The sequence below is a fragment of the Corvus brachyrhynchos genome, unplaced genomic scaffold, assembly GCF_000691975.1.
Source record: "Corvus brachyrhynchos isolate BGI_N302 unplaced genomic scaffold, ASM69197v1 scaffold17, whole genome shotgun sequence".
NCBI lineage: Eukaryota > Metazoa > Chordata > Aves > Passeriformes > Corvidae > Corvus > Corvus brachyrhynchos.
In genome coordinates this window covers 2,859,377-2,872,410 of record NW_008240046.1, presented here as the reverse complement: position 1 = coordinate 2,872,410, position 13,034 = coordinate 2,859,377, and the positions used below count along the sequence as shown (strand labels likewise).

The following is a 13,034-nucleotide window of genomic DNA, read 5'->3' as shown; positions in this document are numbered from 1 at the left end:
GGACCGCGCTTGCTGCTCGAGACAGTTTTCAGCGGAGTGCACTGTACGCGCCCTCTATAAAATGGGAGGCACTGACAGCCCCAGATAACCGAGGGACTTCACTGGGAGCAATACTTTAAAAAAAAAAAAATTTAAAAAATTTTAAAAATGTATCCTGGCTGACTGTATCAATTCCACTGGTTAGGGAAAAGTGCTGCTGCCAGTTCACTGTAGTGTGCTTACAATGGTTATAGTGTGCCATATAAAATCATATTCTCTCCTTACTGATGTATGGTACCTAACCATGAGACCAAGGAAGAGGCAAATGCTGTGCTTGGCAAGGCCCTGTCCAGTGCTAATTGCGTGGACAGATGAAAAGCCAGCGATACTTCATGTGGACGGACAGGTCATCCTGCAGGTCTCCATTTACATGCTTTGTTTCGTAGGTAAAGTCAGTGGAAGGGGCTGAGTATTTCTGGCTCTGCAGGACCAGTCTATGTATATAACTGTCTTAATAGGACCCTAGTGTAACATACCTGTTTCTTTGTATGTTTGGGTTGAAATTTCTGTTCACTTTGGTTCTTACTGACCCAGTCAATAAGGCAGTAAAAGCAAAGCAAAGAAGGAAGGGGAAAGGATGGGGGAAGTATTTTCAAACACACAGCTGTGCACACATGTTCAGTCTATGTCTTTATTCCTAGGATGTTTTAATAAATCCCCTGACTTAACTTGCTAGTCTGTATGGCTTTAAAAAAGCAAATTAAGACACCAATCTGAAGCCCTGAAGGGTATGACTCAGTGACATAACAATAAATTTTAGTATCTCCTGCTAAGTAATTACACCATATCATGTCACAACAAGGTATTGTTGAAATACTATCATGTAGCTCATATAGTGTCAATTTTTTTATTATAAGCCTGTAAAATAAACAGAATGCTGTGTTACACACATGGGCATAAAATACTTCATTAAGGCTGTGAAAAGGAGTTGCTGTAGTTTTCTTGCATGAACATGCTCAAGATAAAGTAGGTACGTCCCAGTTTGCGTTCTTTTATTCTGGGAATTAGCAGAGGTTAAACAGCTAACTGGAACCCTTAGGTCAGAGGCAGAACTGTTTTGATGTCAAATAATGAGAAATGCCAAAATATTTAGTAGTAGCCAGCATGCTGCTCCTGGTGAAGTCACTGGTTTTCTTGCTATTATCTAGCTCTGGCGTCAGGTGAACCTGTTTTAATCTGGTATAGTTTTACTGTCTTCTTGTGAAGTGGAAGAGGAGAGGGAGGATCAAGAATGATGCTTTTGCACTGATTGTACACCTCTCAGAATTTTTTGCCTTCCTGTGTTCTTTTTTGGCTAGTTCAAATTCTGAAGGGAGCAGAATCTTACTGATTTTAGTGGAAATTGAAAAACCAGAAGGGAGAAGCTGGGAGAAGAGAGAGTCCTTGCCATCTGGTTAGCAGACCCAGCAGTTTTAACCAGGTCTGGAAGTGTTTCTAGATCAAAGGACTGGTTGATGGCAGCCCTTAACATCTTCCAGCACAACACCTCTTCCATCTCTGCTCTAACCATCATCCCCACAGAATGCTTCTGTCTCAAAATGGAAGGAAGAAAAGTGGTATGTAAGTCCTTGGTATTGAAAAAAAAAGGAATAATGCTGCTCGGGTGTCCTTTGGTTTGTAGCACCTGCCATGAGCCCTTGCAACAAGGTGCAGCATTTAACATGATGGGGCCTTGAGGATCCATAATCCCAAGCATTAGGAAGAGTGTTGGCACGTGCAACTTTCTGGTATAAGCAGACAGGAGGTGTTATGTAGAGTGGGTTGAGGGGAACGTATGGATCTCTGGTGTGAACAAATCAGTATTAAAATGTTAAATGAAAGGGTATAATATGTTCAGATGTCTGTTAAAAGCCCAAATCCAGCTATTTGTCAAAATGAACTCTTGCTACATTCAGCTAAATTGCCACTGTGATAAATGTGACTGTTCTGTCACATTTCTGACATATTCTGCTTCCCAAAAATCAGTTAAAAAAATAAAAGAAATACTTAAGAATTCTGTGTACTTTTTAATTCCTAAATTCAACTTCAGGTTATGAGGTGAATTGGAAGTAGTTTGCTGGATCCAAGCAATACAATTGTTAAGCTGGCATTTCTTCCAAGTTGTTCTGTGTTACAAAATGTAATAGATGTATAGTCAGTGAGTGGTATTTATGCAGGGAAAATGTCCATTGCAATCAGTGGGCTTTTTCCTTAGTCTACAGGTACATGTTTGAAGGTTTTGGAGATCTGTGTATAAACTTACTGTGTTCTGCAGAGTTTCAGGTCAGATAGTCACCTCACACATCTAGTACTCACTGAACAGCTTCTGGAAGGAAGGAGTGAGAGGTCATCACATAGCCAGGAATATTCATTACTTTTGTTAAACACCATTCACATTTTGGAAGAACCATAAATTTCACACTTAAAATGCTATTAATTTATTGCACCCCAAATGTTTAATCTCCACAGTATGGTGAGGATACATGCTCTAAGTCCAAGCTGTTAGAAATGTAGACGTTGAGGCAGTATGAATTTGAATAGAAGCTTAAATGACTTAAAAGCTTAGGTATGTTTACGCTGCAGTCACAGACATACCTGAGCTGGTTTAAAACTAGTCAGCTGGGGAACTGGTAGCAATCTAGCTGTGGCAGTGTGGACCTTGTAGCTGGAAAACATGCCCAAAAAGCTAGGTAAATACTTGAGTGGTTAGGCTGGCCTGAGCTCAATGGCCAGACTACTACCAGTGCCCAAGATAGGTAATTTAAAGCTTGCCTGGCTGTATGTACACAGTATTGCAGTCACATCACTTGTGACTATAGCATAGACATCTCCTGTGAATCCTGTGACTCAGCCTTGTCTTCTGGCAGATGGTTCCCATGCTGTTCTGGGAGTTTTGTGGCTACCATGGGAAAGGACTTTGAAGGTATTTAAAAGCTCTCAGCACAACGTAAGATGCGCCTTCATTGCATTCAAACTTCCCATGTTGTAACGGTGGGCTCTCATCTTGTGGCCACTTGAGCACGTGAGCAACCTGTGAGTCAATCTGCATGTCTGCATAATTGGGACCTTCTTGTTTGCTTGGAGGAAGGGCAAGGCAAGGGTGAGTAGCCAGGCTTCCTGGCTCTGTCATCCAGGTGTGGACAAGAGGAAACCACTGGAGGAGCTTGGGCAGAACTGGTATTGAGGTGCATGGGGCCTAGGGCTGTGGCTACTGTGTGAACCCCTCCCTGCCCCCCTCCTGCCCACACGTGGATGATGAGTCTTGCTGCCTGACCTGGCCGAGGTTCCTCCTCCTCCTCCCTGTCCCTTCCTGTGGCCCTTGGACCAAGACAACTACTGTAGTTCCTCATCCCTGAAATGAATACACATTTTGTGCAGAAACAAATTTCAAACACCACAAAACAAGGTTCTTTTGTGTTCACCGCCTCACACAAGGAAAGGATGGATGACTGCTCTTTCTAGTTAAAACCACCAAGTCACACATGACTGCTTTTAACAAAAATCAGCCCTCTGAGGGCCAGCCCTCAAGCCCACTGCAGCAATCAAAATTACAGAGAAAACATGTGGGGACTGGGATGTTGTGTGTGTTCAATTTCTTGTTATATGTTGATGTTTTTAAGAACAGGCATGATTTTGTTTCAGGTGCAATGACTACTGAAGGCTGCTGAGCTTGAATTTTATTATTTGAAGTGTAGGAAGATGGTTGAATTTAGTAGTGATGTCCAAGATGTAGTTGAGAGACACTTGAAGTTTTCATAGCAGAAAGAATAACAACAATTTTGGATGCAGGAGCAGATATGTATGTGTGAAGATTGATGGGTTTGGAGACCAAATCTTCATCAAGCTTATGATGATGGATGACGTTATAATTGAGAATGATCTTGTCTAGGTGCCCTGTCTCTTAATACTGTTCTTGAGCTTTATTTCTCTAATTATGTTTTTCCTCAGTAGTGGGGCTGGAATCTCTCCTCAGAGTATATAACAGGAAACAGAAAGATGATGTGGTTCTTCTCTCGTGCAAAAATATATGCAGTCAGTGGTTTGGTTATAAAAGGTTTGTTGCTTGTAGTCTATGTTCAGTGTTCCTTCCCAACAGAAAGCAATGGAAAACACATGGATAAGAAGTGAGTTACTCTGTTGACTTTTACTGTATAATGATTTGTTCTGTGTTCCAAAATATGCTCTGGAAGTCTTGAAATGATGGTGTATTGTGTTTGCATGGCCAGGTTTTGATAGTGGGGGACTACAGAGGTGGCTTCTCTGAGAAGCTGCCGGAAGCTTCCCCCATTCCAGCGAGAGCAAATCCAAATGGGCGCAAGGCCAGCCGTGCTGCTGGCCAAGCCTGGGCCAATTAGAAATGGCAGTAACGACTCTGTGATAACATATCTAAGAAGGAAGAAAGTTATTGTGCAGATGTAATTGCAGCCAGAGAAGAGTGGGGCAAGAATATGTGAAAGGAACAACTCTGCAGACACCCAGGTCAGTGGAGCAGGAGGAGCAGGAGGTGCTCCAGGCACCGGAGCTGAGATTCCCCTGCAGCCCGTGGTGCAGACCATGGTGAAGCAGCTGTGCCCCTGCAGCCCATGGAGGACCACGGGGATGCTGAGATCCACCTGCAGCCCGTGGAAGAGTCCCACACTGGAGCAGGTGGATGCCTGAGACAAAGCTGTGACCCCCATGGGAGACTTGTCCTGGAGCAAGGTCCTGGCAGGGACCTGCAGACCCATGGAGAGAGGAGCCCATGCTGGGTCAGGTTTGCTGGTAGGACTTGGAACCCCTTGGGGGACCCACGCTAGAACAGCCTGTCCTAGAAGGACTGCACCCCGTGGAAGAGTGACCTGTGTTGCAGCAGCCTGTGGAGAACTGTTGCCTGTGAGATGGACTCAACACTGGAGAACTGTCTCCTGTGGGAGGGAGCAGGGGAAGGACTGCTTTCCCTGAGCAGTGGCAGAAGCAACGTGTGATGAACTCATAATCTTCATTGCCTGTCTCTCTGCGCTGCTGGGAGAGGAGGTAGAGCTGGGAAGGAGGGAGGGGTAAGGGAATGTGTTTTTAAGGTCTTATGTTACTTCTCATTATCCTGCTCTGATTTTGTTAACAATAAATTCAGTTAACATCTAAAATTCAAGCCTGTTTTGCCCATGACAGTATTTGGTGAGTGGTCTCTCTCTGTCCTTAACTCATGAGCCCTTCGTGGTATTTTCTCTCCCTTGTCCAGCTGTGGAGGGGAACGATAGAGCAGCTTTGGTGGGTGCCTGGCATCCAGCCAGGGTCAACCCATGGTAGATGGGAAATTGAGGGAAGTAATTCTGCTCTTTGCTATTCTCAGAAAATCTTATAAGGCATCAGTTAGATAGAAAGTGGAATTGTTAACGGATCAAAGTTGACTTTGCTGTGCAAAAAGTAACTTAGATGTGTCTGTTTATGTCTACTAAGAGTCCATATCATGTAAAAGTCATTTGACTTTGCTCAGTTAAGCAGCTCAGTGGAGTAGTGCCAGGTTACTCCTAGGGGAAAACCAGGTCTTGGATCTTCCAGGAGATAGTTACGGCTATCTAAGTGCAGTAGTCTATAGTTAAAGCTGCTAGACCTTCAGTTATTACTTATTTGCTTGACTGATGGGAAAATATATACATTTTAAGCTATTTTCTTGAGGAGTTTTTTTGTTTAATTTAAGAATTTATTTCCCTGTTTTGTTGTGTTTTATTATGCATGGCTTTATATAACTTGAGTAGGAGACAGATTGATCTTTGGCAGTTTCATATATCCAGAGATCACAGGTTTTTATGTGTCCTGCAAGAATGGAGGAACAATTTTGGGTTTAATTTGGCCAATTGTCTTAAAATATGGAGGATGTTAACACTCCTTTCACATTTGGGGACTTGGTTTGCCTGTGTAGTTTAGGATATACTGTCAGGAATTAGAGTCCAGTTCAGGTCTGATGTAACTCTATTGACTTACTGGAATTTCCACAGTCACAAATGACTCATAATGCTCAATATTTAAAAACAAACTCCAAAAGCATGCAATTTTGGGAAACAATGTTTGGTTTGGTTTGTTGTTTTGGCTTTTTTTTTCCTTGCAAAGCTGGTATTGTATGAAAAAGATATACTAGAAGAATTTGAAAAGTTAATGTAGAACTAAAAAATGTTGTACCTCTTTTATGCTAATGTTATTGAATGCTTACTGAAAAGTTAGCACATTTCTTTGCTGAATTGTGAGGCCATGAAATGACTTGTCAGACAAAATGTAGAATTTAATGCATTTGACTGAAGAATGTACTGAAATTGGTAAAATATTGGTTCCTTCTCTTGCTGTTTGAAAGACCTTTGCAGACTCTGACCAGTTTGAACTAGCTACCATCTTTAGTTGATTTGTGTAAGTTAAAAATATCACTGTATAAAAAAAGTATTTCAGTAAAGGCTGTGACATCCTGGAGAAGAAATGTTGTCAGGAGACCTAAGAGCAGCCTCCTGAGCATTGGACATTACTGAGGAGCACACTGTGGAAATGGGAGACAGTGGTTTCCTAAAAATGAGGGAGTGGGGGAGGGGAATTCTAGCCAAAATGAGAATAAACATTGTTTTGTTGTGAAGTTTTGGAACAAGTTGCCCAGAGAGGCTCTGAAATGTTTTTGAAAGGTTTTCAGGATCTGACTGGAAAAAGTCTAGAGAAATCCGTTCTAAACTCAGAACCTGTTCTGAACAGGAGTTTGGACTAAACCACCTCCTGAGGTCCTTTCCAGTCTGATCAACCGTGTGATTCTTTGCTTTTGCATTAAGTACCACTGTTCGGGGAAGATAAGGATCATTATGTATACTTTAAAATCAGGCTGTTCATGGCAACTTCTAGCTATAAAATGTTGTGCTTGTTAGAAAGAAAACCTGAATGAGAACAAATTGCAAGTTAAAATTATCATAATGCAACAAAGTAAAGGAATAGCCAGTGGCTACTGTCTTACATACCTGTATGTAGTACTATATGCTCCAGCAAGAATGGCATCTGTTGGTTAAAAGCTGAGAACAAGTGCTGTTCCCTATTTTAACCAGCAATAATATTATTTTTTATTTTACTGCATGTTCTAAGTATTAAAAGCAAAAAAAAAAAATTCTAGGAAAATACATAATTTCAAAAGTTTTAGAAAATTTTATCAGCATGTCTATTTTTTTTTTAACGTAACTTCTGTTTTCATGATATTCGAAATTACTTTTGTAAGGCAATGATATTTAGAATTTCAGTGTATATAAAAAAAAGATTAAGGGGTGATATCAACTATAGTGTGAAATATATACCTCTTCTATGAAATTTAATTTCTTTGCCTTCTACACAGATAGCTAATAATGCCATTATTGATCCACCTATTTTAATGAAAAATTATTTGACAGAAAATTTTTAATTACATACTTAGAAATACAGTTTCTGCAGTAAGGAAAATATATGTCTCTATCTGCAGAGCAAAATTCTATACTCATAAATTAATGGGAGAAAATGCCTGTTTGATGACTATTGCTTTGACCACCTGTACCTCACATGTCCAACTACAGTATGAAGGCTAGATGAAATTTCACTTATACAGTATGGGTATATTGAGACAGTACAGCCAGCAGAAACTTGAGGTGAGGATTATCTTGTAGGTCTGGTTTTTCATCCTAGCTAGGGTGTGTAACCTTAATAAGTAAGCCAAATAATTACTTATTTACAGATTCAGCAAATAGTAAGGTCACACTGGCATTTCTGAGCAAAGAACGACACTGAACTGATTGGTTAAAGTGGCCTGAATTTGTTTGAAATACTCCAGTAGTAGTTATATTTCAAGCAAAATCCTATGGGATTGTAAAAGAAAAGGTAGTCGGATAGAAGGGGATGTGGCATTCAGAACATCCAAAGTCATGGAGGGGGGGTTACTACATAGGTATCCTGTCCACAGCTCAGTTTATGGTTCAGGATTTCATTAAGAAAGTGAGTGACATTAAAATGATGTGAAAGTAAAGAAACTATTTCACAATATGTGCAAGTCTTTCAGTTGTTCTCATAGCTTCTCCACTGCAACAGGAAAAGCATTTGTACAGAATATTTTGCCAAACACTTTCAAAATTTTTCATTAATCAGATAAAACAATCACCAGAAAAACATGTACCAGTCTAAGCTTTGAGGGAAAACTCACCATTTCTGTTCCTTAATCTACATCACTTCATGCTAGTATTACGTTTTCAAAAAAGACCAGGTTCTTTTTAAGTCCTCGGGTTTTCAGTGTGCATCTCGAAACAGTTTTGAAGGAATCAGTTTGTCAAAAATTGGGAGCCATGGTTCAGCTGCAGCTGGTAACTAGGTACGACACAGCTGCTTGCTGCGCCCTGGCCCCCAGCGTGATGGGGAGAAGAATTGGGGGAAAAAGGTAAAACCTGTGGGTTGAGATAGGAACAGCCTAATCATAGGAATAAAATATAATAATAATAATATTATAGTAATTGTAATGAAAAGGGAGGCAACAAAAAGAAGAGACAGCAAAATAAAACCTAAGAAACACAAATGATGAACACTATAATTGTTCATCACCTGCTGACGAATGCCAGGCCTATCCCTGAGCAGCAATTCACCCCTCCCCCACACAGTTTGTATACTGAGTGTGGCACTCTGAGGTATGGAATATCTCTTTGGCCACTTTGGGCCAACTCTCCTGGCCATGCTCCCTCTGTTCTTCTTGTGTACCACCTTGCTGGCAGAGGATGGGCAGCTGAAAAGTCCTTGACTTAGAGTAAGAACTGCTCAGCAACAACTAAAACATCAGTGTGTTATCAACATTATTCTCATACTAAATCCAAACCCCAGCCCTGTACCAGCTATTAGGAAAAAAAATTAACTCTATCCCAGCCAAAACCAACTCCCAGGACAGTAGGGGAGGCAATACATCATAGAAATTGTTCTCTGTTGGCATTTCTCGAGGCAAACAGGGCTTTTTAAAATTTGGTTGGTTGGTTTGTGGGGGTTTTTTTTAAGGATTTTATTTTATTTTATTTTATTTTATTTTTGGTAACAGAAGGAGGAAATAGAATTGAAATGTCTGTATATATATATATATATCTATGCACTACAAGCACTGGAGTCAGGACCTCCTACTTGCCTTCACAGTGGTGGATCATTTACTATCCCTCTTTGTGTTTACATGAACCCTGTTTTTTAAATGCAGTGGACCTGTATCTGACCTGTTCTACATGCTTTGGGAAAAATCTACTAACTTAAGTGTATACTTATTTCAAATGGTGTTGGAGACTTTTTCATGTACAGCACTCTACTCATAGGTTGTGAAGTGTATCTAAATGGCCTTTATTTAATTAAAAGCTCCATATGGGTTAAAAGCTCTGGTATCAGTATAATTGGCAGTGACATAGAGCTGTGAGATATAGAACTGGGGGAGCAGGTATATGCGGGAAAGCTGAAACAAGGCTTCTGTTCACAAAATCTGCTAGCCTATATTACCACATGATGTTGATTAATTCTTACTTCTGGTCCTAAATGGCTGCGCCTGATGTCTCTGTCTCATTGGGCTCTCTCCCTGTTTCACTAAAGAAGCAGCAGCATCTGCACTGGTTGTAAAGCGAGCATTTGTAGCAGTTTACAAGAAAGGCAAGATTACAACGGACACTAATTTGGGCATTTGGGCTTTTTATATGCCTGGGATGCAGGGAATTTCCATTTCAGCTCTTCTTCAGTCCTTTTCTTTAGACTTTGATGACAAGCATCAGATACTCACTAAGGGAATTTCTCTTTGCTGCAGCTCTGTGAAATAGGGAAGCACGATCACCACTTTCAGGAAACTGGTAGTGTGGGTCAGGAACCGTGAAAATCACAGTGTCTGAATCAGTAGATACTCTGTTAAATGTTCAAATGCCTATCTCAGTTTGGAAGTGCGGACTTAGGCTTCAATGTTTCAAGAGGTCAAGAGCTGAACCTCGCTTTGTTGAAAACATTGGGAAAGCAGTGCACCATCCTTCCCCTCTTACATGCAGGTGTCCATTTGGAGTTCAGTTGTATTTAGTGGAGCAATAGAGAATTTCTGGGCTTTGAGGATAGTGGACTTTTCCTAAGTAATTTCCTAAATTATGAACATGATGGTGAAAAAGCCAAATTAATTTATGAGTTGGTTTAGAAACTTCTTTTTTCCTACCATATGATAAAGAAATATTCATGAGTAATAGAAAAATGCCTCGGGCCATGAGCATATTACCGTGGTTAGGTAACATTGCTCAGAGTTTGCTCTGAGGAAACTGGTGATTTTTGAACTGTGCTTATCCAGCCACCACCAGAGATCTTGGGCACAGAGACGGCAATGACACAACAACTGACTAGCTCTGCTTTTTGGGCTAGTTAGCTGGTGTGCTAACTACACCACTGACACCCTGGGCCTAGGCTTAGCTTCTTCCAAAGTTGTTGGTTTCTGTGCACATCACTGTCCTGAATAGTCCAGACAAATGCAATGTACCTTCATTCCTGTTTCCAAGCTGTGGAACGTCTGCTAGTACATGTCGCTGTCTCTCTCTGAACAAAATCTGCTGTTAGCCTTTCAATATTTCTTATGACTGTCCTATGACTAGTTTCACCCAGTCATTCCCAGATGGTTCAGCCATGTTTTGTCCCTTATGGGCCTCAGGGCAGGCACACAGCCCCCCAGACCTGGAGAGAGGTGTGAAGGGTACCTTTCCCTCCCAGCATTTTTGCACCAAATGTTCTCTGCGTCAGATTTGCGCAGGAGGGTGTTATGTCCCTCCAGACACCCTTACCCTCGCCTCTGCAGAGGCGGGTTATGTAACTTTGTAAGGCTAAATTCCAGTATCTATAGTAACATTTAAACAGAAATAAACCAGTTCCCAAACCAGGAAAAAGTTACTGAAAACTATCCAGAAATTAGATTTTACCTCTCCTGGGTCACATCAAAACATGGGTTGTTGGATCTATATAAACTGTCAATGAAATCCTTTTCCCTACTATGTCCTTTCACAGTATGCAAGAGAGATGGAAGAGAGGAAGAGATCTTTAGAGAGGAGACAGTTGACCTGGAAGAGGAACAGGCATAGGCATGTGGCACTTTCCAAAGATCCAAAGATGCTTTCAGAAGCTTGGTAAGAGGGTTTTAGTAGGGATGGGTGTGGGAAGAGTCGTGGGAATGTTAATAATAGCTGCCTTTTAAAGGGTGTTGGTGCTGGGAGAACACTGCTGCTCATGTGCATGTTGAAGAGTTTGTCTGGGATGTCTGAATCACATGGGACTAAGAAGAACAAGATTAGGAGAACATGAGGATGGCTTTTCAGTTTACTCTCCTCTGTCTACAATAAAGGCATGCTCTCCTCAGGCTTCTTTGGATCCCTTATGAACAGCAAAATTATTCCTGTAGTGAGCACCTCTCAAAGGAACTGCTTTAGCAAAACCTCACCAGTAAGGCATGGCAAAAGCAGATTCACATCAGTGAAGAAATTCCACCTTTGGTAGAAGTTATTTAGAAATACCATCATAAAAATCTGCTGTAAAAATTCTGAACCATAATTTCTTAAATAAATTAAAGTTTTATTTACAAATAAAATATTTTCTACATAAACATGCTGTATTTATTTCTGCAGTTATCAAATCTGTTCTGTCATCTCTTTGGGGCAAAAAGTATCCAAAGTCTTCCTTTGGCCTCTTCCATTGTGCCTGCTGCCATGTCTCCTCTTTATGAAGCAGTGGCAGAGTACATCTGGAGAGGGCAATATATTGTGCATAATTCTAATGAAAGGCCTGGACAAACTGCTACTGGTCAAGTGTGTATTCAATGAATAGCTGAAAATTTAGAATTTGGGATTTGTGGAGTCTCCAGTTTTGTACAGAATATATGTATTTTTCTCGGATAACACTAATGGCTCTTACTTTTAATGCAATTTTCAACTTTTTGGTTTTTTGTTCTTCTATGCTTGAATACGTGACTTTTTCAAAAGAAACATTATATAATTGTAGCATTATAATCTGCCACAAAGTTTCATCTCTTTTTGGAGTCTTCTTATGGCAAGTAAGAACTATAAACTCATAATACAGAAGTCTCAAATCAGAGCTTGACTTATTGGGTTTCAGAGATGATCATAAAATATGTCAGTTATTTAAGATGTAATGTGAAAATAGAAAAGGTGTTTTAATTTAAGAGTCAAGCTATCAAGCTTTAAGGAAATACTATTTTGAAAAATAGGACAGGTAAAATAACATTCATTTTCAAAACAGTTGAATTTTATTATCTTAGGGAAATAATTATAGAACTCAAAATACAAATGATTGTTTCTCTCAAAAAGGTCTATTAACTTGATTTAAAATTTGCCACTAAGTCTGAAATGTTTAAGCTCTCAAATCTTCCAAAGAAAATTGTTGCAAACACCAGTCCTTTGGAGCTGAAAGTTCTCAGAAATAAGCACTTGAGAAAGTTAGAACCTCTTATATGGCCACCATCAACATAGAGAAGTCCTCAGTGACATGCTCTTTCCCCAGTACTCCAGAAACCAAGACCTACTCAGTTAATAAACTAGCTTTTAGTTACATGAATAATTAATAAAAACATCATCAATCCATTTAAACTTTATTAAGCAGTTATGAACAGGGCTGGGGAAGAGAGTTAAAGGCAAATAGAAAAAGGATCAGATGTGAATACTTTGACCACAAAGGTTATAAATCTTTCTTCAGGTGTACAAAAAACCAAACCTAGCAATAGCAATCTTGGCAGGTAGTAGTGAAGAACTGGGAGGATCAGAAATTCTAGAGTGAAAAATCAACATACACACCCAGTGGACCAAATTCACCCATGTGCTAACAGCCAGCAACAGCCCATTTAATGCATAAATCCTATTTGCATCCTTAAGTTGCAATAAAAGTTTAGGAGTAATTTCAAAGACACTTGAGGAGAGAGAAATTTAGTTTTGTGAAGTCTCCTACATTCTACAAGGACTTGTGTATGTGTCTAACCTAATATACTTCATATATTTCTGGTATAATAATTAATAATG

General features: G+C 40.1%; 1 long non-coding RNA gene across 2 annotated transcripts; it reads left to right on the top strand.

Moving 5' to 3' along the window:
• Positions 1-6: 6 nt before the first annotated feature.
• Positions 7-11,574, top strand: LOC108449162. 2 transcript variants are annotated; one of them, XR_001865296.1, is made up of 3 exons: positions 7-1,595; positions 11,017-11,135; positions 11,206-11,574. It is a non-coding gene; the product is annotated as an uncharacterized LOC108449162 (long non-coding RNA). The 2 variants fall into 2 exon arrangements; XR_001865297.1 differs by lacking the exon at positions 7-1,595 and adding an exon at positions 4,609-5,031.
• The last annotated feature ends 1,460 nt before the right edge of the window (positions 11,575-13,034 follow it).